The sequence below is a fragment of the Neoarius graeffei genome, chromosome 17, assembly GCF_027579695.1.
Source record: "Neoarius graeffei isolate fNeoGra1 chromosome 17, fNeoGra1.pri, whole genome shotgun sequence".
Classification (NCBI taxonomy): domain Eukaryota; kingdom Metazoa; phylum Chordata; class Actinopteri; order Siluriformes; family Ariidae; genus Neoarius; species Neoarius graeffei.
The window spans coordinates 48,939,098-48,960,800 of NC_083585.1; the positions used below are offsets into that span (position 1 = coordinate 48,939,098).

At 42.4% G+C, this 21,703-nt stretch overlaps 1 pseudogene; it reads right to left on the reverse strand.

Annotated features, from left to right (window-relative positions):
• Positions 1-5: 5 nt before the first annotated feature.
• On the reverse strand, positions 6-15,794 carry LOC132901178 (olfactory receptor 4D1-like; annotated as a pseudogene).
• Between the last annotated feature and the right edge of the window lie 5,909 nt (positions 15,795-21,703).

Genomic DNA, 21,703 nt, shown 5'->3' on the forward strand with positions numbered 1-21,703 from the left:
TCTCTTTATTGTGTGGCAAGAACAAAAGTCCTAAAAGAGACAGGAAAAATGCAAATGGGTACACAGGTTTTCTCAAATATGCACAGGAGTTGTTTTTTTTTTTCATACCTCATTTAAAAATGAATTTAGATTGCTTACCACAAATCTATGATCACAGAATTTGGCAAAAGTTTGTACGATTTAACAATAGTTAAATCCTCACAATATGATGGAACTTCTCAGATGCCCATCCTTTCAGATGAGGCAAAGTTCTTTATCTCAGATTGCCATTTAAGAGATGTTAAGACTTCATGGCCCATCCTTTTTAATGACTGAGTGACCCCATTTCATGAGTAATTACCTTGGGAAAACCTCTGTTTAAACCAATAGGGAAGAAGAATAGATAGTTTTCACTGACATCACAGCATTCCGGGGAACGCCCCCCAGCCGCCATCTTGTGAGGCAAACAAAACGGACCACTACCGGCTACGTTATCTCGGATGAATTTATGAAGTTATATAGTCAGTTTTCTAAAATAAAGATCAATGTCAACAAAATCAAGCAAACAGAAGTATATAGATACATTAGACGACATCTCACGACAACGGTATGCAGCCAAACTGGCCTTGATTGGGGGAATTGACCCCTACAAAGTGGACAAAGATGCATTTTCAAGTGACTATGCAGGGCTGCCAAAGCCTGAAACTGCCAAAGCCTGCTCCAAAGCCTGAAACTGACTTCATCAAACTTTAAAGGCTGTCTGATATATACAACTTTATATATTCACAGTGCGCCTTTTGTCGGATGCCGCCTGAATCGCGCAGATCCGATTTTTTTTTTAGGGGGGGCGTTGGAGTGTCTGATTATAATTTCAAAGTAAATTCTCTATTAAAATGACTAAATAAGCAAATTCGTTACAGTCCATGAAACAGGAAGTATAAGGATGAGAAAAAAACAGTTTAAATTGGAAAGCTGCGCACATTTGCGCAGTCCTGCACACCGCTCGGGCTGCGCAAATGTGCGCAGCTTTCCAATTTAAACTGTTTTTTTCTCATCCTTATACTTCCTGTTTCATGGACTGTAACAGATTTGCTTATTTAGTCATTTTAATACAGAATTTACTTTGAAATTATAATCAGACACTCCAACGCCCCCCTAAAAAAAAAAATCGAATCTGCGCGATTCAGGCGGCATCCGCCAAAAGGCGCGCTGTTTGCATCCCAAACACAAATTAAATTATACAGAATAGACCTAAAATGTTTTTCAAAAATGACCCTTGCGTGAGTGAAGTGACAACTTTCAAATAGAAACGTGACAAACGAGTGATATTAAGTGTACATTACAACGTAAACGTACACTCAGCGGTTCCAGTTAGGCATTCTCCAGAGATTGTTCACATGATGTTTTGGTTTCCAAATACAAACTTAAACACAATTGATTGTTTATTTAAACAACTTACCACTTATAAAATGATCGGAGCAGACTTTGCTGTGTTTGGAAGGCTGATAATCCTTGAGGTTGATTCTCGCAAGCCATAGATTTCTCCTTTGTATGCTGAGTTTGTTTGCTCGCCTTCGTGCTCCCGTACAGTGGGAATTCCATAAAAGCTCCGCTTGACTTCATCATTTGACCTATTATGACAGCCATGAATACAACAGGTGTGCACCATTGCTAGCTTTAAATAGCCTGCTTGGGTTCTTTTGAAGACTTTGTACTCATGCGTCACAATGTGTGCTCAGTCACCCGTACGGTAAGCTTGACCCGCAAGATGGCCGCCACTAGGGAATCCCCGACTCTGTGACGTCATGTGTAAACTATCTATAAGACGGATGGAATGGAATTAGCCCATTCAGAACGTGGGTCCATTGTAATATCTCATCTCATCTCATTATCTCTAGCCGCTTTATCCTTCTACAGGGTCGCAGGCAAGCTGGAGCCTATCCCAGCTGACTACGGGCGAAAGGCGGGGTACACCCTGGACAAGTCGCCAGGTTATCACAGGGCTGACACATAGACACAGACAACCATTCACACTCACATTCACACCTACGGTCAATTTAGAGTCACCAGTTAACCTAACCTGCATGTCTTTGGACTGTGGGGGAAACCGGAGCACCCGGAGGAAACCCACGCGGACACGGGGAGAACATGCAAACTCCGCACAGAAAGGCCCTCGCCGGCCCCGGGGCTCGAACCCAGGACCTTCTTGCTGTGAGGCGACAGCGCTAACCACTACACCACTGTGCCGCCCCCATTGTAATATGTTTTCAGTCATTCTTCATGAACATTCATATATTCAGAATCAGATAACTTTTCCTTTTAATAGAGTGCCAACCTATCAGAGTCAAGCTTTTGAGTGTCACATGGAAAATTTTCATCACGCATATGTGAGGAGAGGAAGGACATTTTAATCGTTATTGCTTTTTGGAAAGAATGTGGTAGAAAGTTTATTTATATATTTATTTATTTTCTTGTTTTTTAGTGCATATTTTCCCCTTATATTTTATGCTGTTTTTAAATAAAATAACAGAACATACATTTTCATAGCTGCAGTTTACAGCATTACAGGTCCAAAATATTCGAGCTGATATATATCTATTTAAGAGAGATCAACTCAGTATTGCATTGCATGAAAAATGAGATTGTCCTCAATAAATGGCACTGTAAATGATGAATGTCATGGAAATAGTGAGCTTTCAGTGATCCTTTTGCACTGTTCCTTTTCTGTGGCAGAATGATTGTACAAGATGCAGCTTTCATAGTGGAAAAAAGGAATTTGGTGCCCATTTATTTTGGGCTTTCTGAAATCAGCACAAAGTCATAATTATACATACAGGGTCAAAAATATACAAAATGCACACCTAATATTTGATTAAATATCCCTTAGAAATTTCACCTTGACCAGATACTTTTGATTTTCAGAAACTGATCACAGGGTGACAGTTTGGGTCTTCTTCCAGAAAAGTGGCTTGGCAAAGTGGTAACACCTCCCAATAGCTTGTATTTCCAGACATTTGTTTGAAATGATGGTCTGAGAGTCTGCAGTTGTTTAGAAATGGATCTAATAGACATTCCTGTGTTGGATGATGCTCTTCCTCAGATTTCCACTGAGCTCCTTCAACTTTCCTGTGTTGGTCAATTGAATTAGTGCAAACAATGGAATTAGTGCAAGTTAAGACATTTTGGAAGTTTCAGCACCACTGAATTACTTATCTGGGGGGTTGAGTATGTAAATGGTTTACCGTGGATTTATAATTTTGACCTTGTGTTGATTTCAGAAAACCCAAAATAAATGAAAGCTTGTATATCGAATAAATTTTTTATTTCACAGTCATTTAAGATGTATGTTTTTCAATCATTCTGCAACAGACAAAGAATACGGGTAGTCTAAAGAAATCATTGAAAGCTGAATATTGTCATGTCTATATATGTAAACTTATAATGGCAACTGTATGATTTACACGATTTTCATTCTCCACAAAACATCCGTTGATTTTAAATTTAATCAGTATTATTTGTCACTACCAGAAGGATAATTCTTATAAGATTTATTTCCAAAATTAACAATAAACAATGCAATTTGAAATAAATGCTGAGCTATAAAAAGAACTTAATTATGGAAAATCAAGATTTGTTTAAATGCAGAGGCGGACGTTCACTGTCCTTGAGTGTACATGAGACAAAATCAAGAATTCTTCTTTTTCTTCTTCTGAATAGTATATGTCTGTCAAGATTGCATTGTAGTTTCTGCAATTAATAAGTATCAAACATCACACTCACAAAGAATTTTCTGTCATGACTGAGAGATCTTTGTACAGAACAAGACAGTAACGTTCTGTCGAATTTCCTTTGTTTTCAAACCATATATTAGAGGATCAAGAAAAGGAGGAAATACCATCAAAGATGTGGCAATTGTGCCTCTTATGTACTGGGATACATTTGCAAATCTGTGTGAAATTATGGCAAACAGTGAAATGAATTCTAAACGTAAGTAAACAACTAGGTGTGTACTGCATGTCTGAATTGCTTTGCTTTTTGCATCAGACTGTCTTTTATGGCCCTTTTCCACTACCCTTTTTCAGCTCACTTCAGCTCGCTTCAGCTCACTTCAGCCCGACACGGCTCGCGTTTTGACTACCAAAAAACAGCACGACTCGGCTTGCTTCAGCCCTGCTTAGCCCCTAAAACTCGCACCGTTTTGGAGTGGGGCTGAAGCGAGCCAAACCGTGCCGAGTGAGGCTGGGGGCATGAGGAGACACTCCCCTGTGCACTTATTGGTGAGGAGGAGTGTCCTCACATGCCCACACATGCCCCGCGAGCACGCTGGGATCTGTAAACACCGTAAACCCGGAAGAAGGAGAATTATGAGAATTATGAAGCCTTATGCGCCTCGCCTCATCTATACGCTCTTGCCAGTATCTGTTGGCGTTGTCGGTGACCACAAGCCACAGAACCAAGACCAGCAACACTAACGACTCCATGTCCTCCATGTTTATTGTTTACTATTCGGGTTGTGAGACTACCGCTTAAAAGCTCACTGATGTCACTGTTTGCGCTGCTTAACGACATCACGTGACGTCCACCCACTTTCGCTAACTCCACCCAATGTGTCCACCCACTTCCAGCCAGCACGGTTCAGCGTGGTTGTAGTCGAAATGCAACTCCAACAGCCCCGCTCAGCCCGACTCAGCACGGCACGGCTCAGCCCGACTCAGCCGTGTTTGTAGTGGAAAAGCGGCATTAGAGTCACAGGTGATTAGGATTTGAATGTACCGTATGTGAATAACATTATGAACAGTGTTAGAATGTGTAGCAAAGCTGTAAGAGACAGACCATAGTAATTATTCAACCTCATGTCCCCACATATTAGCTTCATCAAACTTGGATTATTACAGAAAGGGCCAACTATTCTCATGCTACAAATCTCTTGACAGTAGCTCAGAGCAAGTAGTAAACCAATCACTGTAAGGTCCATACTGTAATTATTATTTTCAACAAGCTATTTGTGGACATCAAGATGTGATATTTCAATGGGCAGCAAATTGCAATATATCTGTCATAAGTCATAGTGGTCAGAATAAGAAATGTCCCATCCCCATGTAAATGTATCAAGAAAGCTTGCACATAACAAGCAGAATAAGTGATTGATCTATTCTTTGAAAGCATACTTGTCATGACCTGAAGGAAAAGGGCAGAGGCACCTACAATGTCATTGACTGGCAGGTTAAACAACAGTATGTGCATCGGTTTGTGAAATTTTTGGTTCAAAGCAATTGTGATCAAGAATGTAATATTGAAAAATAAAATAGCACAATAGGTAAGCATTCCAAACATGAACACTGGTAAAATATGAGGTGGTGATATGCCCAGTGGTTCCAAAGTAAGTAGAGTTGAATATGTGGACACACTGGAAACCATTATCCTTCTCTTTATTGTGTGGCAAGAAGAAACATCCTAAAAGAGACAGAAAAATTGCAAATGGGTACACAGGTTTTCTACAATATGCACAGAATTGTTTATTATTATTATTATTATTATTATTACTACTACTACTACTACTACTACTACTACTAATAATAATAATAATAATAATAATAATAACTAATTTAAAAATGCACTTAGATTGCTTACCCCAAATCTCTGATCAAGAATTTGGCAAAATATTGTACAGTTTAACAATAGTTAAATCTTAACAAGATGCTTGGAACTTCTCAGATGTTCATCCTTTCAGATAATGAAGTTATTTTCCTCAGATTGCCAATTAATATACTTTAAGAGTTCATGACCCATCCTTTTTAATGCCCGATTGACCCCATTTCATGAGTAATTGCCTTGTGGAAACCTCTGAGTAAACCAATAGGTCAGAAGAATAAGACAAATGTAATGGGAATCAGAACCCATTGTAATATGTATGTTTTCAGTGATTCTTCATTAAAATGCAGACATTCAGATAACTTTTCCTGTTAATTGACTGCTAACCTATCAGACTCAAGCTTTTGAGTATCACATCACACACATTTCGAGAGTCAGGACATTTGAACTTTTAAATGTTAATTGTTTTTGGAAAGAATGTGTTAGGAAGTTAGTTCATTCATTCATTCATTCATTCATTCATTCATTCATTTATTATTAATGCATATTTTTGCATTATATTTGATGATATTAAAAAATATCACAGAACATACATTTTCATAAATGCACTTTACAACATTACAGGTCTAAAATATTCAAGGTGATGCATATCTGTGTAGTAGAGATCAACTCAGTGTCCCATTGCATGAAAAGTGGGATTTTCCTCTACAAACAGCACTGTAAATTATTCTGGAACTGCAAGTTAAAGGCTGTAACATTGGAATTTGTAGGTTGCATGGAAATGTTCCCCACTGATACTGATGTTTAACTGCTGAAGTTCCTTCCCAGTAAACACACAACGTATATACGACGTAGTGGTTAGGTAGTGGTTTGATAATGTCAGGGAAATACGTCATCGTTACGTAGTAGGCACGTCCTAATACAACGTGGTGCCAAAATGTAATGATAACATAGTGGTAATACGTAACGACAACGTAGTTGTAATACGTAACGACAACGTAGTGGTAATACGTAATGACAACGTAGTGGTAATACCTAATGACAACGTAGTGGTAATACGTAACGACAATGTAGTGGTAATACCTAACAACAACGTAGTGGTAATACATAAAGACAACGTAGTGGTAATACATAACGGACATGTTATCTGGTGACCATCCAGTGACGTATGTTCTACTACGTAGTCTACATGTTGTGTGTATTTTCTATTTGATGATCGATGTATTAATAATTTGTTTTTGTACATTTTGTTGTATGTCTCTATGAATAACATTAACAATGTGATCTTGGTCTGTTGATGAACTGATCGTATTTTAACTTTAAAATAGAGCTGAATGAGGCTATTTCAATTAAATAAAAGTTTGTAGATTCATGATTTTGCAGTTTGTCTTATCAGTTTATCTGCATTGTAACCCTCTAATATAACTATTAGTGGTATTTTTTTATCCAAAATCATCTTCGGTGCACGCAAAACTTTAACTGAAGAGGAGGACTTTTACATGATCCGTGATTGCCAAGAAATTATTTCCGTGACCAGTGATTTGAGCCTGTTTCTATTCCTGTGATGTGTGATCGAGAATGTTTATGTTTGTGACCCACAGGGGCGGATCCAGGGGAGGGGTTTAAACCCCCCCCCCAGCAACCAGGGGAGGGGGGAGGTATAAAAGAGTAAACACAACAGAAAGCTTGAAGCAAGCAAAATTATTCAAAATATGCTCAAATTCACTGAATGAACATGTACAGAAGATGGTTTGTTGTTTTATTTTGCCCCAAGTGTCCAGCCATGGTATTATGATGAGCCACATGGAAGAGGAGATCCCTATGGTTCTTCAGAACCATCAACTGGGTTGTTTCTTCTTAGGTCCGAGTGTCCATTGTCATGCAATATGGTCTATCCTTAATAATTGAAGAATAAGGAATGTACAAGAACAACATGAGGCCAGACTGTTTGACCAGCAATTACTCTCACTTGGACAAAAGTGTATTTTGGAGTCTCATCATGCAATTCTGCCACTGGGAAATCCCTGAGGGGAATCCCATGGAAGGGTGGAGGGGCAGAGCCTTCCCTACCCTTTGTGTCCCTCTAATACAGAGCTGACAAAGATGACTCAGGGACTGCCTCCCCAGTTAATGCTGCACACATCCAACACTGTATCTGTCTACCACTGACAATGGACACACTCTGTCATTCCCTCTGGCAACTGGGTGATGAACTGCTCCTTCACAACTCCACCAATGATTCCCTCAATGTCATGGTCTTCTGACCTTGACCACCGCTGGCAGATGTTGCAGACTTGTTGGATGAATCCAGCCAGCCAGCCAAACTCATCCATTGTTAGCATGCAGAACCACTGACATTGCTGCTCTGGGGTGTGGCTGATACACTGCAAGATGACTCATTTCAGGTCTGGGTACAGAAGCATATTGTTGGTGAGCAGTTGCTGTGCTGCAAGCTGGGCCTGCCCAGAAAGGAGTGGCAGTAGCTGAGCCACTTGCTGCTCATCTGGCCATCCCCATGCCTCTGTGGCTCACTCAAAGAGATCCAAGAAAGGCCTCTGGATCATCGTGCAGTCCCATCTTGTTGAGAGTGACATGGGAGAAGCCTGCAGACACTGTTGGGACTCCTACTGGGGTACCCACCAATGTAATCAGGCTCCAGAGCACCTGCTGAAATCCTGCTGGGCTTCCCTGCACCTGATGAGTGTATATTGGTTGATTTTGGTGGGTGGGGGCAAGGGCATGGACCAAGGAGGACTCCAGGACAGAGCTTCAGCTGCAGATCCCTCATTTTTGGCACAATTCTAACAGTTCCCAAAGGGAGGTTGGGACACTGAAGGCCTGGGACAAATAGTGTACATTAGTTAGGCTTTTTGACTTTCCATTTTTCAGCTTATCTTTCAGTTATCTTCAAATGATTTTCTTAAAATGGAGTTTTATGTTTAATGTTTTATGTATGTTGTACAATCATTCTGCCACAGAAAAGGAACAGTTCAAAGAAATCATAGAAAGCTCAATATTTACATGGCATTCATGGATATGATGTCATATGTCATGAATGTAAATTTCTGACCACAACTGTATGGCCTCCAGGAGACTTTAGACCACTTCTTGCTTCCATCTGCTAACAAGCTTTATGGATATGCCGATTTCATTTTCCAGCAGGACTTAGTATCTGCCCACAATGCCAAAACTATGACCAAATGGTGTGCTGACCATGATATTACTGTGCATAATTGGCCAGCCTGTCTGACCTGAACCCACAGAGAATCTATGGGTTATTGTCAAAAGGAAGATGAGAAACACTTGACCCAAAAATACAGACGAGCTGAAGGCTGGTATCAAAGCGACCTGGGCTTCAAGCTGATCATCTCAGTGCCATGCCGCATTGATGCAGTAATTCATGGGAAAGGAGCCTCAACTAATATTGAGTGTATAAATGAGCTTTTCAGAATTTTGGCATTTATATACTGGAAATCATTTTCTGATTGATATTAAGAATCCATCCATCCATCTTCTATGGCTTATCTGGATCCGGATTGTGGGGGTAGCAACCTAAGCAGAGCAGCCCAGACTTCCCTCTCCCCGGCCACCTCCATCAGCTCTTCCGGGGGAATACCAAGGCATTCCTAGGCCAGCCGAGAGATGTAATCTCTCCTCCCAGTGGGGAATGCCCAGAAAACCTCCCTTGGGAGGCGTCCATGGAGCATCCTAGCCAGTAAATTGAGAGCTTTGCCTTTTGGCTCAGCTCTCTCTATACCACAACAGACCATCACTGCAGATGCTGCCCTGATACATCTAACTCCTGCTCCCCCTTACCCGCACTCATGAACAAAACCCCAAGATAATTAAACTCCTTCATTTTAGGTAGCAACTCCCCCTGACCCAGAGTAGGCACTCCACCTGTTTCCGGCTGAGCGCCATGGACACGGACTTGGAGGTGCTGATCCTCATCCCAGCCGCTTTGCTCTTCCCAGCCTCATCCCAAGTCCATCCTAGCACATGCTGTAAGTCAAAGATTGATGAAGCCAACAGGACCACATCATCTGCAAAAAGCGGAGACGTGATCCTGCTGCCACCAAACCGGACACCCTCTGCCCCTTGGCTGTGCCCAGAAACTCTGTCCATAAAAGTTATGAACAGAACCAATGACAAAGGGCAGCCCTGGTGGAGTCCCACATGCACCAGAAACGAGTTCAACTTACTGCCAGCAATATGAACCAAACTCCTGCTCCAGTCTTACAGGGTCCGAATGGCCTGCAGTCGTGGGCCCCGAACCCCAGACTCCCAAAGCACCCCCCACAGGGCACCATGAGGGACATGGTCATAAGCCTTCTCCAGGTCCACCAAACGCATGTAGACTGGTTGGGGAAACTTCCATGCACCCTCCAGTGCCTTTGCAAGTGTAAAGAACTGGTCCAGTATTCCATGACCAGGATGAAAACTGCATTATTCCTCTTGGATCTGAGGTTCGACTATTGACTGGGCTCTCTTCTCCAGCATCCCAGCATAGGTTTTCCCAGGGAGGCTGAGAAGTGTGATCCCCTATAGTTAGAACACACTCTCCGGTCCCCTTTTTTTTTGAAAAGGGGGACCACCACCCCAGTCTGCCAATCCAGAGGCACTGTCCCTGACCTCCATGCAATGTTGAAGAGGCATGTAAGCTAAGACAGCCCAAAAACATCCAGTGCCTTCAGGAACTCAGGATGAATCTCATCCACCTTCTGGCCCAGCCACTGAGGAACTTTTTAACCACCTCGGCAACCTCAGCCCCTGTGATGGGTGAGTCCTCCCAAGCACCCTCAGACTCTCCGTCCTACTCGGACAACATGAAAGTGGGATTGAGGAGATCTTCAAAGTATTCCTTCCACCATCAGGCAGTGTCCTCAGCTGAGGTCAACAACACTCCATCCTCACTGTAAACAGTAGGGACAGAGCACTGCTTCCCCTTCCTGAGGTGCTGAATGGTTTGCCAGAATCTCTTCGAGGCCAACCAAATGCCACTTTCCATGGCCTCACCAAACTCCTCCCACACCCTAGTTTTTGCTTCAGTGACTGCCAGAGCCACATTCTGCTTCGCCCGTCGGTATCTGTCAGCTGCCTCTGGAGACCCACAGGCTAACCAAGCCTGATAGGACTCCTTCTATAGCTTGACGGCTCCCCTCACTGTCGGTGTCCACCACCGGGTTTGGGGATTACCACCACGACAGGCACCAACAACCTTGCGGCTGCAGCTCTGCATGGCCACCTCACCAATGGACGTGTGGAACATGGTCCACTCAGACTTAATGTCCCCATCTTTCCCCGGTATGCAGTTGAAGCTCTGCCGGATGTGGCAGTTGAAGATCCGATGGACAGAAGCCTCTGCCAGACATTCCCAGCATACCTTCACTACACTTTTGGGGCTGTCAGGTCTGTCCGGCCTCCTCCCCTGCCATCTGATCCATCTTGCCACCAGGTAGTGATCAGTTGACAGATCTGCTCCTCTCTTGACCCGAGTGTCCAAGACATATGGTTGTAGATCAGATGAAATGACTACAAAGTCAATCATCGACCTACGACCTAAGGTGTCCTCATGCCACATGCACTTATGGACACCCTTATGCTTGAACATGGTATTCATTATGGCCAAACTGTGCATGGCACAGAAGTCCAACAACTGAACACCACTTGGGTTCAGATCTGGCAGGCCATTCCTCCCAGTCACACCCCTCTAGGTCTTACTGTCATTGCCCACATGAGCACTGAAGTCTCCCAGTAAAACAATGGAGTCCCCTCATGGTGCACTGTCTAGTACCCCACTCAAGGACTCCAAAAAGGCTGGGTACTCTGAAATACCATTTGGTGCATAAGTGCAAATGACAGTCAGAGACTGTTCCCTGACCCAAAGGAGCAGGGAAACAACCCTCTCATTCACTGGGGAGAGCGCCAATGTTAGCACACTGAACTGGGGGGCTACCAATAGCCCCACCCCTGGCCGGCGCCACTCACCCTTGGCAACTCCAGCATAGAAGAGAGTCCAACCCCTCTCCAGGAAATTTGTTCCAGATCCCAAGCTATGCATTGAGGTGAGCCCAACTATATCTAGTCGGTACTGCTCAACCTCATGCACAAGCTCAGTCTCCTTTCCCACTAGAGAGGTGACATTCCATGTCCCAAAAGCCAGTTTTGTCAGTTGGGGATCAGTATGCCAGCACCTCTGCCTTTGGCTCCCACCTAATCCACAGTGCACCGAACCCTTTTGGCACCTCCTGCCAGTGGTGGGTCCACAGGAGAGTGGTTCCATGTTGCTCATTTAGGCTGGGCCTGGCCAGGCCCCATGGACATAGGCCTGGCCACCAGTCGTTCGCTGATGAGCCCCTCCCCCAAGCCTGGCTCCAAGGTGGGGCCCCAGTATCCCTGGCCTGTGCGAGGGTACTTGGATACCTGTTTTTCCTTTCATATGGTTCATTTTGAACCACTCTTTGTCTGACTTCACTCTAGGACCTGTTTGCCTTGGGAGACCCTACCAGGGGCAAATGCCCCAAAAACATAGCCCCTAGAATCCCTGAGACAGTTAAACCCCTCCACCACATTAAGGTGATGATTCAAGGAGGGGTGATATGAAGAAATATTCTAATAATTTGAGATACTAGATTTCTGATTTTCATGAGCTATAAGCCATAATCATCAAAATTAAAAGAAAAAAAGGCTTGAAATATCTCCTGTTATATGTAATGAGTATAGGACATATGGAAGTTTACCTTTTTGAATTAAATTATGAAAAAAAAAAAACTTTTTCACAATATTGTATTTTCGCCCGTAGTCAGCTGGGATAGGCTCCAGCTTGCCTGCGACCCTGTAGAACAGGATAAAGCAGCTAGAGATAATGAGATGAGATGAGATGAGACAATATTGTATTTTTTTGAGCTGCAATAATGTGTGGCTGATATGAAATGTGGACATTAAAATGTTTTATATATATACTGTGTGTATATATATATATATATATATATATATATATATATATATATATATATATACTGTGTGTATATATATATATATATATATATATATATATATATATATATACTGTGTGTGTATATATATATATATATATATATATATATATATATATATATATATATATCAGGGGCGATTTCTCAGAGACAACAAGGGAAGCCAAGCTTCCCCTAAAATTCTCTCCCCAAACTGCGGCGTCTACGACGTTGAATTCTCATTAAAACAATAACTTGCATAACATAATATATGCCCAAGATTGTATTTATGTTCATAACTATCCTGTAACTTATTTGAGTGATGTCTGACAAACTTGCAGTTCGCTATGAGAATCACCTTTGCTGCCAGGCTGTAACCTTTCTTATTTCAATGGGCTCTATGGACTGGCAGCAGTGTTGCCAGATTGGGCGGTTTTAAGTGCATTTTGGCGGGTTTTGAACATATTTTGGGATGGAAAACGTCAGCAGTATCTGGCAACACTGACTGGCAGCCGGGTATCCGTTGCAGTCTACGAGACGGCTCTGAACAGCCAATTTCGGCTAGTTGTTATTGGTTAAAATCAACAAAATCGTCACTTCCAGGGAAGCCGGGCTTCTCTGGGACTAAACGAGACAGTGGGAGGGACAAGAAGCCGGGCTGATAAAGGATTATTGGAGGTGGTGTTTGAAAGACATGAGGAGGGCAGTACTTCGGCGAGGAACACAGAAGCATGATCAGTCCCTAGCGGATGTCGAGAAAGTGTAGTCGTGTGCCAAAGTGCTGTCCGAATTTCTTTTCATATAAAGGTTTCTTCTCATTGATGTCTCTGTACATTACTCTGTAAACAAATGTAAATATTACTCGTTGTGCTCCGTTAACTTTCATCCATGCTATCAGTTTGATCATTCGTGATTTCACTCGTTTATTTCATTTGTAGTTCAATCTGGTTGTAGTCTAGCTTGAGCCTTATTGGGATCTGCAGTACTAGCTGCTAACAGAAATTGGTGAAGTCTCTGGAAAGCACAACCAGCTGGTATGACAGGGTCACAGACCATTTTCTGGAAAAGGAGCGGAGGGCAGAATTTGTGTATACAGTATATAGTGTTCATGTTCATGAATCTGAAGTGTTTATATTGTTCAGTAATGTTAAGAGAATGGTGGGCTCTGTGTTATAGGTTATACCTGGGTATAATATTCAAGGTTCTGTGTGTTGCATAGCCTACCTGGTTATGAATTTCCAGACTGTGTTGCAGAAGATGTTCAAGGATGTGTTGCACAGCTGGGTGTTGTGTTAAAGACTCTGTGTTGCATATCAGGGTATGATGTTCAAGGCTCTTCATTGAATAGCCAGTGATTTTTGGATGTTTGATATTTTTGATTAAGGATATGAGGTACTAGCCTGGCAAGCCAGACTATAACATGAAATGTACAAGCAAAAATACTTTCTGCCACTAGGTAGGGTTGTCTAGTTCACTATGCTAATGGGGCACACCTTTCTATGCTTTGATATCCGGCCTGCAGGTTTTATGATGAATGCGTAAAATGGGCTTCCCCTGTTTTAAAAACCAGCAGCCGGCACTGATATATATAATGACTAATCTGGTTCTGTGTGTACTATAGGAAAGTCAACATGGTGTCTTTCTGGTGTATCTGCTGCCCACATTGATGAACTGCTCAATTGGTTAAGTGCGACTCACTTTAATTCAACACTGGATTGAGCAAAGAGGTATTGGCAGATCCCCTTGACTCTATTATCCTGTGAGAAAACAGCCTTTTCCATTCTGTTTGGTTGACACCCATTTGTCGCCCTTCCTTTCAGGTTGTTTGGGGCCCTAATGACGTTTCAGCATCTCATGGAATGAATTATTGGTCCCCACAAGGCGTATGCTACGGCCTATTTAGATGACATAATTATTTATAGTCATGATTGGGAGCAGCATTTACAACATCTCAGGGCTGTCCAGAGGTCACTTAAGCATGCAGGGCTCACAGCAAACGTGAAAAAATGTGAAACTGAACATGTGGAAGTATGCTATCTGGACTTCCACTTGGGTCATGAGCAGCTGCATCCCCTAATTGATGAGTTCAGTGATTATGGCTTGCCCAACACCTAAGACCAAAAATTGGGTGAAGCAGTTCCTGGGGCGAGCTGGCTATTATAGGTGGTTCATGCCTAACTTTTCAGATGTCATCAGCCCACTGACTGACCTCACTAAAAAGGGACACCGGATCCGATCCAGTGGATGTGGCCACGTGAATGGGTTTTGCTCAGGTGAAAGTGGTTTTGTGTGGAGGACTGCTGTTGTATTTTCCTGACTTTTCCCTTGCTTTTGTTTTACAAACAGATGCATCAGACAAAGGTCCGGGGGCCATTTTGTCCCAGGTGGTGAAGGGGGAGGAGCACCTGGTGCTGTACATCAGCCGCAAGCTCTCCATGTGAGAGTCAAAATACAGCACCATAGAAAATGAGTTCCTGGCCATCATGTGGGCAGTGTTCATTCTCTGGTACTACTTGCTAGTCAATTCTTTATATTTGAGGTGGCCCACAGGCTGGGGGTGCAGATGGTCATGGCAGATTACCTCTTTCACCAGGGTTGGGGAGTCAGTTGCAGGCCGGATGGCTCGCTGAGTCAGGCGGTGGGGGTATGTATGTGGCAGCGAGAGTATAGTAGAGCATCAGCTGTGAACGGTGAAGAGTTAGGTTGCACCAGGAGGTAACGTGATGAGGTACTACACCTGTGTCTAATTACTGGCTGTCTACTAACATGTATCTTTGTGTGTCTTTCAGATAGCCAGTACTGAGAGAGAGGACTGTATTTCCCCACCTATATGTCAGTGTGTGAACATTAGAATCACTGAAAAGTATAAATAAAAATAAAAGCATACCTTGAATTGCAGTGCCTGTTCCTCATTGCCCACTCTCCTAAAGTTGTTCCAGATGCCCATGCCAAGTCTGCATTCTGACAATCTAGTGTGGTGGACTTCAGGCATTCTTCCAGAGCAGCAATAAGGGACTGCTTGCTGGCATGATTCTTGAGGTTGTTGATATTTAGGTGCTTTGGCACCTTTGTGCCTTGAGGATGCCTTTTCGCTTGGATGCAGATGTTGAGCTTGGAGACTATGAGGTGGTGATCAGCCCAGAACTCTGCATCACACATCGCTTTAATGATGTGAACATCCTCCTTGTCACTCTTTCTGATGATAACATAGTCAATGAGATGCTGCTGCTTAGAGGAGGATGCATCCATAATGTCCTGTTATGGGTAGAAAGGTGGAATACACTGTTGGTGTTCAGAAAACTGTGTTCTGCACAAGTCTGGAGAAGTCACAAGCTGTTACTGTTACAGTTTCCCACACCATGCTTGCTGACCACACCATTCCATGAAGATGTTAGAGCCAACTCTTGCATTAAAGTCACCAAGAATGATGAGCTAATCAGCTTTGGGAACAGCAACAATGACATCATGCAGTTCTTCATAGAACTTGTCTTTCATCTTGTCTGGATTGGTCATAGTTGGAGCATAAGTGCTGACAGTTGTGGCAAACATACCAGCCAACTTGGCAACAAGAGAGGTCTTGCCTGCAAAGCCCATGCCTGCATAATATCACTCTTTTGCTTCATGCCCACTCCAAAAGAAAGTGTAGCCTGATAAACTTTCACTCAGCAAGCTCACCAGCCAATCTGGTCTCACTCAGGGCTACAATGTCAATGTTGTATCTGGCAAGCTCTCTTCAAATCAAAAGAGTTCTCTTCTGAGGTCTACGAGTGGATTCTCTGTCCAGGAGAGTGCAAGTATTCCACATTGAAATGGTGAGATGAGTGATCCTCAGCTTTGCTTGCCATTTTCTTTCTGGTCTTTGTTTGACTGCAATAAGGGGGGGGAGTCCCTATCAGTAAGCTGGTCAGGGTCATGATGGAGCAGGCAATGTTAAGGGCACCTTTTTGTAGCCCCTTCCTCATGCCATGGAGTTGAGCAGTGCAATCCAGTAGAGGGCTGCTCAGTCTCTCAGGGTGCTGCTGAATTCCTCTGCTGCTCCTGTTCAGTAAAAAATGACCATATGGCTTGAGCTGCCTGTGTGCAGGTCTGCAGCTATGACTCCCACTGTACCCACACCTGCTGCTTTGTTGCTCACCTGTTGCCACAGGCCTCCGGAATGATGGGGTGGGTGATAATATGACTCATGCGAATATTTTATTAAAGTGAAAAGTTGTGCAATGCTGACCTCACTCTCTCATCTGAGACCATCTGAATTCAATGGAAAGACAGCTGGAGATGGAGATGGATGCCGTGGATGAGCATGATGTTCTACATGCCTCATCGTGCTCACGGTACTTCAACACAGTTTGCTGGATCTGCAATCCTGCTTGTTGAATCATATGGTGGTTTCCTCTGCGCTGACCACTGGGTCCAATCTTAACATGCTGAGGTAGGCAAGCCCTAACTCACTGATGGTTTTAAACCCATTAGCTAACTACCCTCACCTGGTTTAGCCCACCAGTTGAAGTGGTTTCTGGTGTATGGCCGCTGTCACATGCTAAAAGCTGCTTGGAGCCACAGGTGAGAGCCGAGTAACAAGTGGGAACCAAGGTGGATGAACTACTCTGAGGAGCATGACTGTTTCCCTGACAGAGGGGCTACCCCTACCTAGCACCCACTACACCCCAAACAATTCAAGGAATCTGGAGTTAATTTCGGTGCATAAAGGGCAAGGGCACAAACCTAAGATGAATACCCAAGATCTCCAATCCCTCAGAAACCACTACATCAAGAACCATCATGCATCTCTCATAGATATAACCAAATGGGTTTGGGATTATGTTGGCAAACTTTTGTCAAGCACTACAATATGGAGTTACATCCACATATGCCAGTTAAAACTTTACTGTGCACAAAGGGAGCCTTATATTAACTGTGTCCACAAGCACCATTGATTTCTCTGGGCTTGGAGTCATCTAGGATGGACCATCACACAGTGGAAACATGTATTGTGGTCAGACAAATCAGTATTCCAGGTCTTTTTGAAAGAAATTGACACCGTGTGCTCAGGACCAAAGATAGTAAGGACCATTCATCCTGTTCCCGGCAACAAATCCAAAAACCAGTGTCAGTCACGCTATAGGGTTGTGTCAGTACTTTTGTAAAAGGTAACTTACACATTTGTCATGGCAGCATTAATGCAGAAAAGTACATTGAGATTTTGGAACAACATAGGCTATCTTCAAGATGATACTTTCTCCAGGGATATTTCAACAAGACAATGCAAAACCATTACAAATGCATGGCTGCAGAAGATGAGGGTGTCTGTCCCCTCTGTCCCCAAAAGAGAATTTGTAGTGACGTTTCAAATGAAAAATATGACAATGACAAGCCGATGCTGTTGCATACCTTAATACGTGTTTGCAGTAAGAGCAGGACAAAATAACACCTGAAATGTTTCATCACTTGGTGTGTTCAATCCCTACAGAGCTTTTAACTGTTGTGTGAAGGAATGGCAACATTATAAAGTGGCAAATGTTTACTGTCTTTCAAGAATCACAATTGAAATTAAAATAAATAAATAAATAAATAAATAATCTGGTCAGGCATCAAATAATGATCTATTGTATTGTTTTGAGTGCAATACAGGTCAAAGATGATCATTGTTTCAATTTCATTAGACTATCCCAACTCTTTGTTGTCATGTCTGTGCACACTTGAGCAAGGCTCAGCACAAGTGATAGCTCTCGGCCATGCACTTCAAGCATGTTGCATGCACCATAAGGTTCAATATGGGACTGGAATCACCTGTTCTTCTTCTGAGCACTGTTGCCAGGTAGGGGTCCACGTGGACCCTATTGACCATGTTATCAATCCTTGTCATGTTAATTGGAGCAAAGTTTTATGCCAGATGCATTTCGTGCCACAAACATCCCATTTCTGGACTTGGGAAACAACCATTCACCCACAATTTAGAGTAGCCAGTTAACCTAACTGCATATCTTTGGACTGGGGGGAAACCAGAGCACCCGAAGGAAACCAATGCAGACACAGGGAGAACATGCAAACTCCACACAGAAAGGCTCCCATCAGCCACTGAACTCGAACCCAGAACCTTCTTGCTGTGAGGCAAGAGTGCTAACCACGATGCCACTGTGCTGTCCTGTTTTAAGCACAATCAGCACATTCATGTAAGGACTGTGCAAACACAAAACTTTGCAGAGTATACTAGAACATTTGTGATTAATCTTGCACAAAAATTCAAGTTTGGTGAAAGACTATTGTTTGGAATTTTTTTTTCTTTATTGACTAAATCAATAATGCAGATGTCATAAAATGAATATCTCATCTCATTACCTCTAGCCGCTTTATCCTGTTCTACAGGGTCACAGGCAAGCTGGAGCCTATCCCAGCTGACTACAGACGAAAGGCGGGGTACACCCTGGACAAGTTGCCAGGTCATCACAGGGCTTACATATAGACACAGACAACCATTCACACTCACAGCTATGGTCAATTTAGAGTCACCAGTTAACCTAACCTGCATGTCTTTGGACTGTACGGGAAACCGGAGCACCCGGAGGAAACCCCCACGGACATGGGGAGAACATGCAAATTCCGCACAGAAAGGCCCTCGCCGGCCACGGGGCTTGAACTCAGACCTTCTTGCTGTGAGGCGACAGCGCTAACCACTACACCACCATGCCGCCCTCATAAAATGAATATCTAAGCAAAAAAAGAGAGAGAGAAAGTTATAAAATCCAGAGTTACTATGGAATCAGAAAGCTTACTTCTAGTTTCATGAAGTCCAAGTATGAATACTTCTGTCTTGTCAGAATTAAGTAGAAAGAAGTTTGTAAGCATCCACTGTCTCATGGCTTTTACACATTTCTCAAATTTATTGAGCTGGTGTCTCTCATCAGGCTTTGCTAAAACACACAACTGTGTGTCATCAGCATAACAGTAAGAGCTAATCATGTGTCTATGAATAATATTCCCCAGAGGTAGCATATATAAAAAAAAAAAAAAACACTAGACCTCAGACAGAACCTTTAGAACACCAAACTTCACCTTAGTATGCATGGAAAAGTCATGATTTACATCTACAAACTCACAATAATCAGTTAAATAAATCAATGCCACCTTCCATTTTGTCTAGAAAAAGCTAGTTCAACCATTTTTTGTGCTTGGCAGATTTTCTGGTTGTCGACCTGCTACTCTGAGTGTGAGTGAAGATAGGAAGAATCACATCCCACCACTTGGTACCTTGGTTGAATGGCCAAACAGATGCTTCTGAAACTTTCGGTAACAGTAATTTTGCAAACAGTAAAACATCTGAAATCACAGACACACACACACACACTGTTCAGCTATAACATTATGGCAACTGACAGGTGAAGTGAATAACATTGATTACCTTATTACAGTGGCACCTGTCAAGGGGCGGGATATTTTAGGCAGCAAGAGAACAGTAAGTTCTTGAAGTTGATCTGTTGGAAGAAGGAAACATGGGCAAGCATAATGAGCTCAGTGAATTTTACAAGGGCCAAATTGTGATGGCTAGATGATTGGGTCTGAGCATCTCCAACATGGTTCATTTTGTGTGGTGTTCTCAGGATGCAGTGGCTAGTACCTTCCAAAAGTGGTCCACAGAAGGACAACCAATGAACCAGTGGCAGGGTCATGTGTGTTGAAAGCTCATTGATTCACATGGGGCACAAAGCCTAGCCCATATGGTACAATCCCACAGAAGAGCTACTGTAGCACAAACTGCTGAAAATGTTAATGCCAACACCTTTCTGTTTTACCCAGACTTAACTTTTTCAGCATCACACCAACTTTAAGAACTGACTGTTCTCTTGCTGCCTTATATATATATATATATATATATATATATATATATATATATATATATATATATATATATGTGTGTGTATCCCACCCCTTGACAAGTGCCATTGTAATGAGATAATCAATTTTATTCATTGCACCTGGAAGTGGTTATAATGTTATGGCTGATCAGTGTACATGGCATACACATTTTAATAAATAACAGTGGTAGCTAAAGTTCATTAAATATTTTGTAACACTGGACTATTCATATATCGTGACTCTGACCCTAAAGATTATGCTAACGTTTGCTCCCAGTTTAACATACCCTCTTGCATCACCTTTGAGCAGTCCTCTCATCATCTGAACATTGGAGTAGTATTCCCCAAAGTCTCCCTTGTTTTCTCCTCAGCAAACTTTTCTTTTGCTGCATTCAGCCTCTTCTGAAACTTTGCCTCTGCGATGTAACAAACAGCTGCATCCTGAGAATCAACAACAGCATGCCTTCTAAATTCTCCATTGTTTGTGTGTGTGTGTGTGTGTGTGTGTGCGCACGCATCACACTGAAGATGACATCACTGCAATTTCATGCAGCATCAGTATGAATACCAGCTACAGTTAGGGGATAGTGGAAAATGAACTCCTGATACCTCAAGTAAGTCAGGTATTGTCAAGTTGAGTTGAATTGAGCCATCATCATGCTGTGGAAAATTGCCATTACATTCCCCTGACTTCCTGACCACCCTGGCAATGATTATTTTCTAACAGCACAGTTCAGCATGGGCTATTCCTTAACCTATACATGAGAAACATCGCTAAATTAAAACATGGTATCAAAGAGTGAATACCACTGAAATATGAGCAGGATTGCAAGATGACAATCTATGTATAATCAGGAAAAAAAATTGAAACATTTTGTCTCCAGTAGACATACTCAGAGAAGTATGAATTTTGTAGTTTAGGTTTTGTCATGACCAAGGGAATTAACTGAGAGAAAATAAGTAAATATAATACATTTGAATTAATTCACTTTACCTCAAATTCCTGTTTGAGTAAGTTTTATTTCATCAGCTTGAATAACCTCAAATGTCTGGTAAGATGTATGTATGTATGTATGTATGTATGTATGTATGTATGTATGTATGTATGTATAATGTGCTGTTAAGATTTACAATTTACAATTTCTTTGAATGAGACTACCCAAAGTCAGATTGGCTCCAGTTTCCCCCGCATCCCTGACAATAAGCATTATAGATCGTGGATGGATGGGAATTCTATGAACGTTTGCATTTTAGAAAAAGAAAAAAAAACTCAGAAGCATTGATTATTCAGGGATGCAGGGTCTGAAG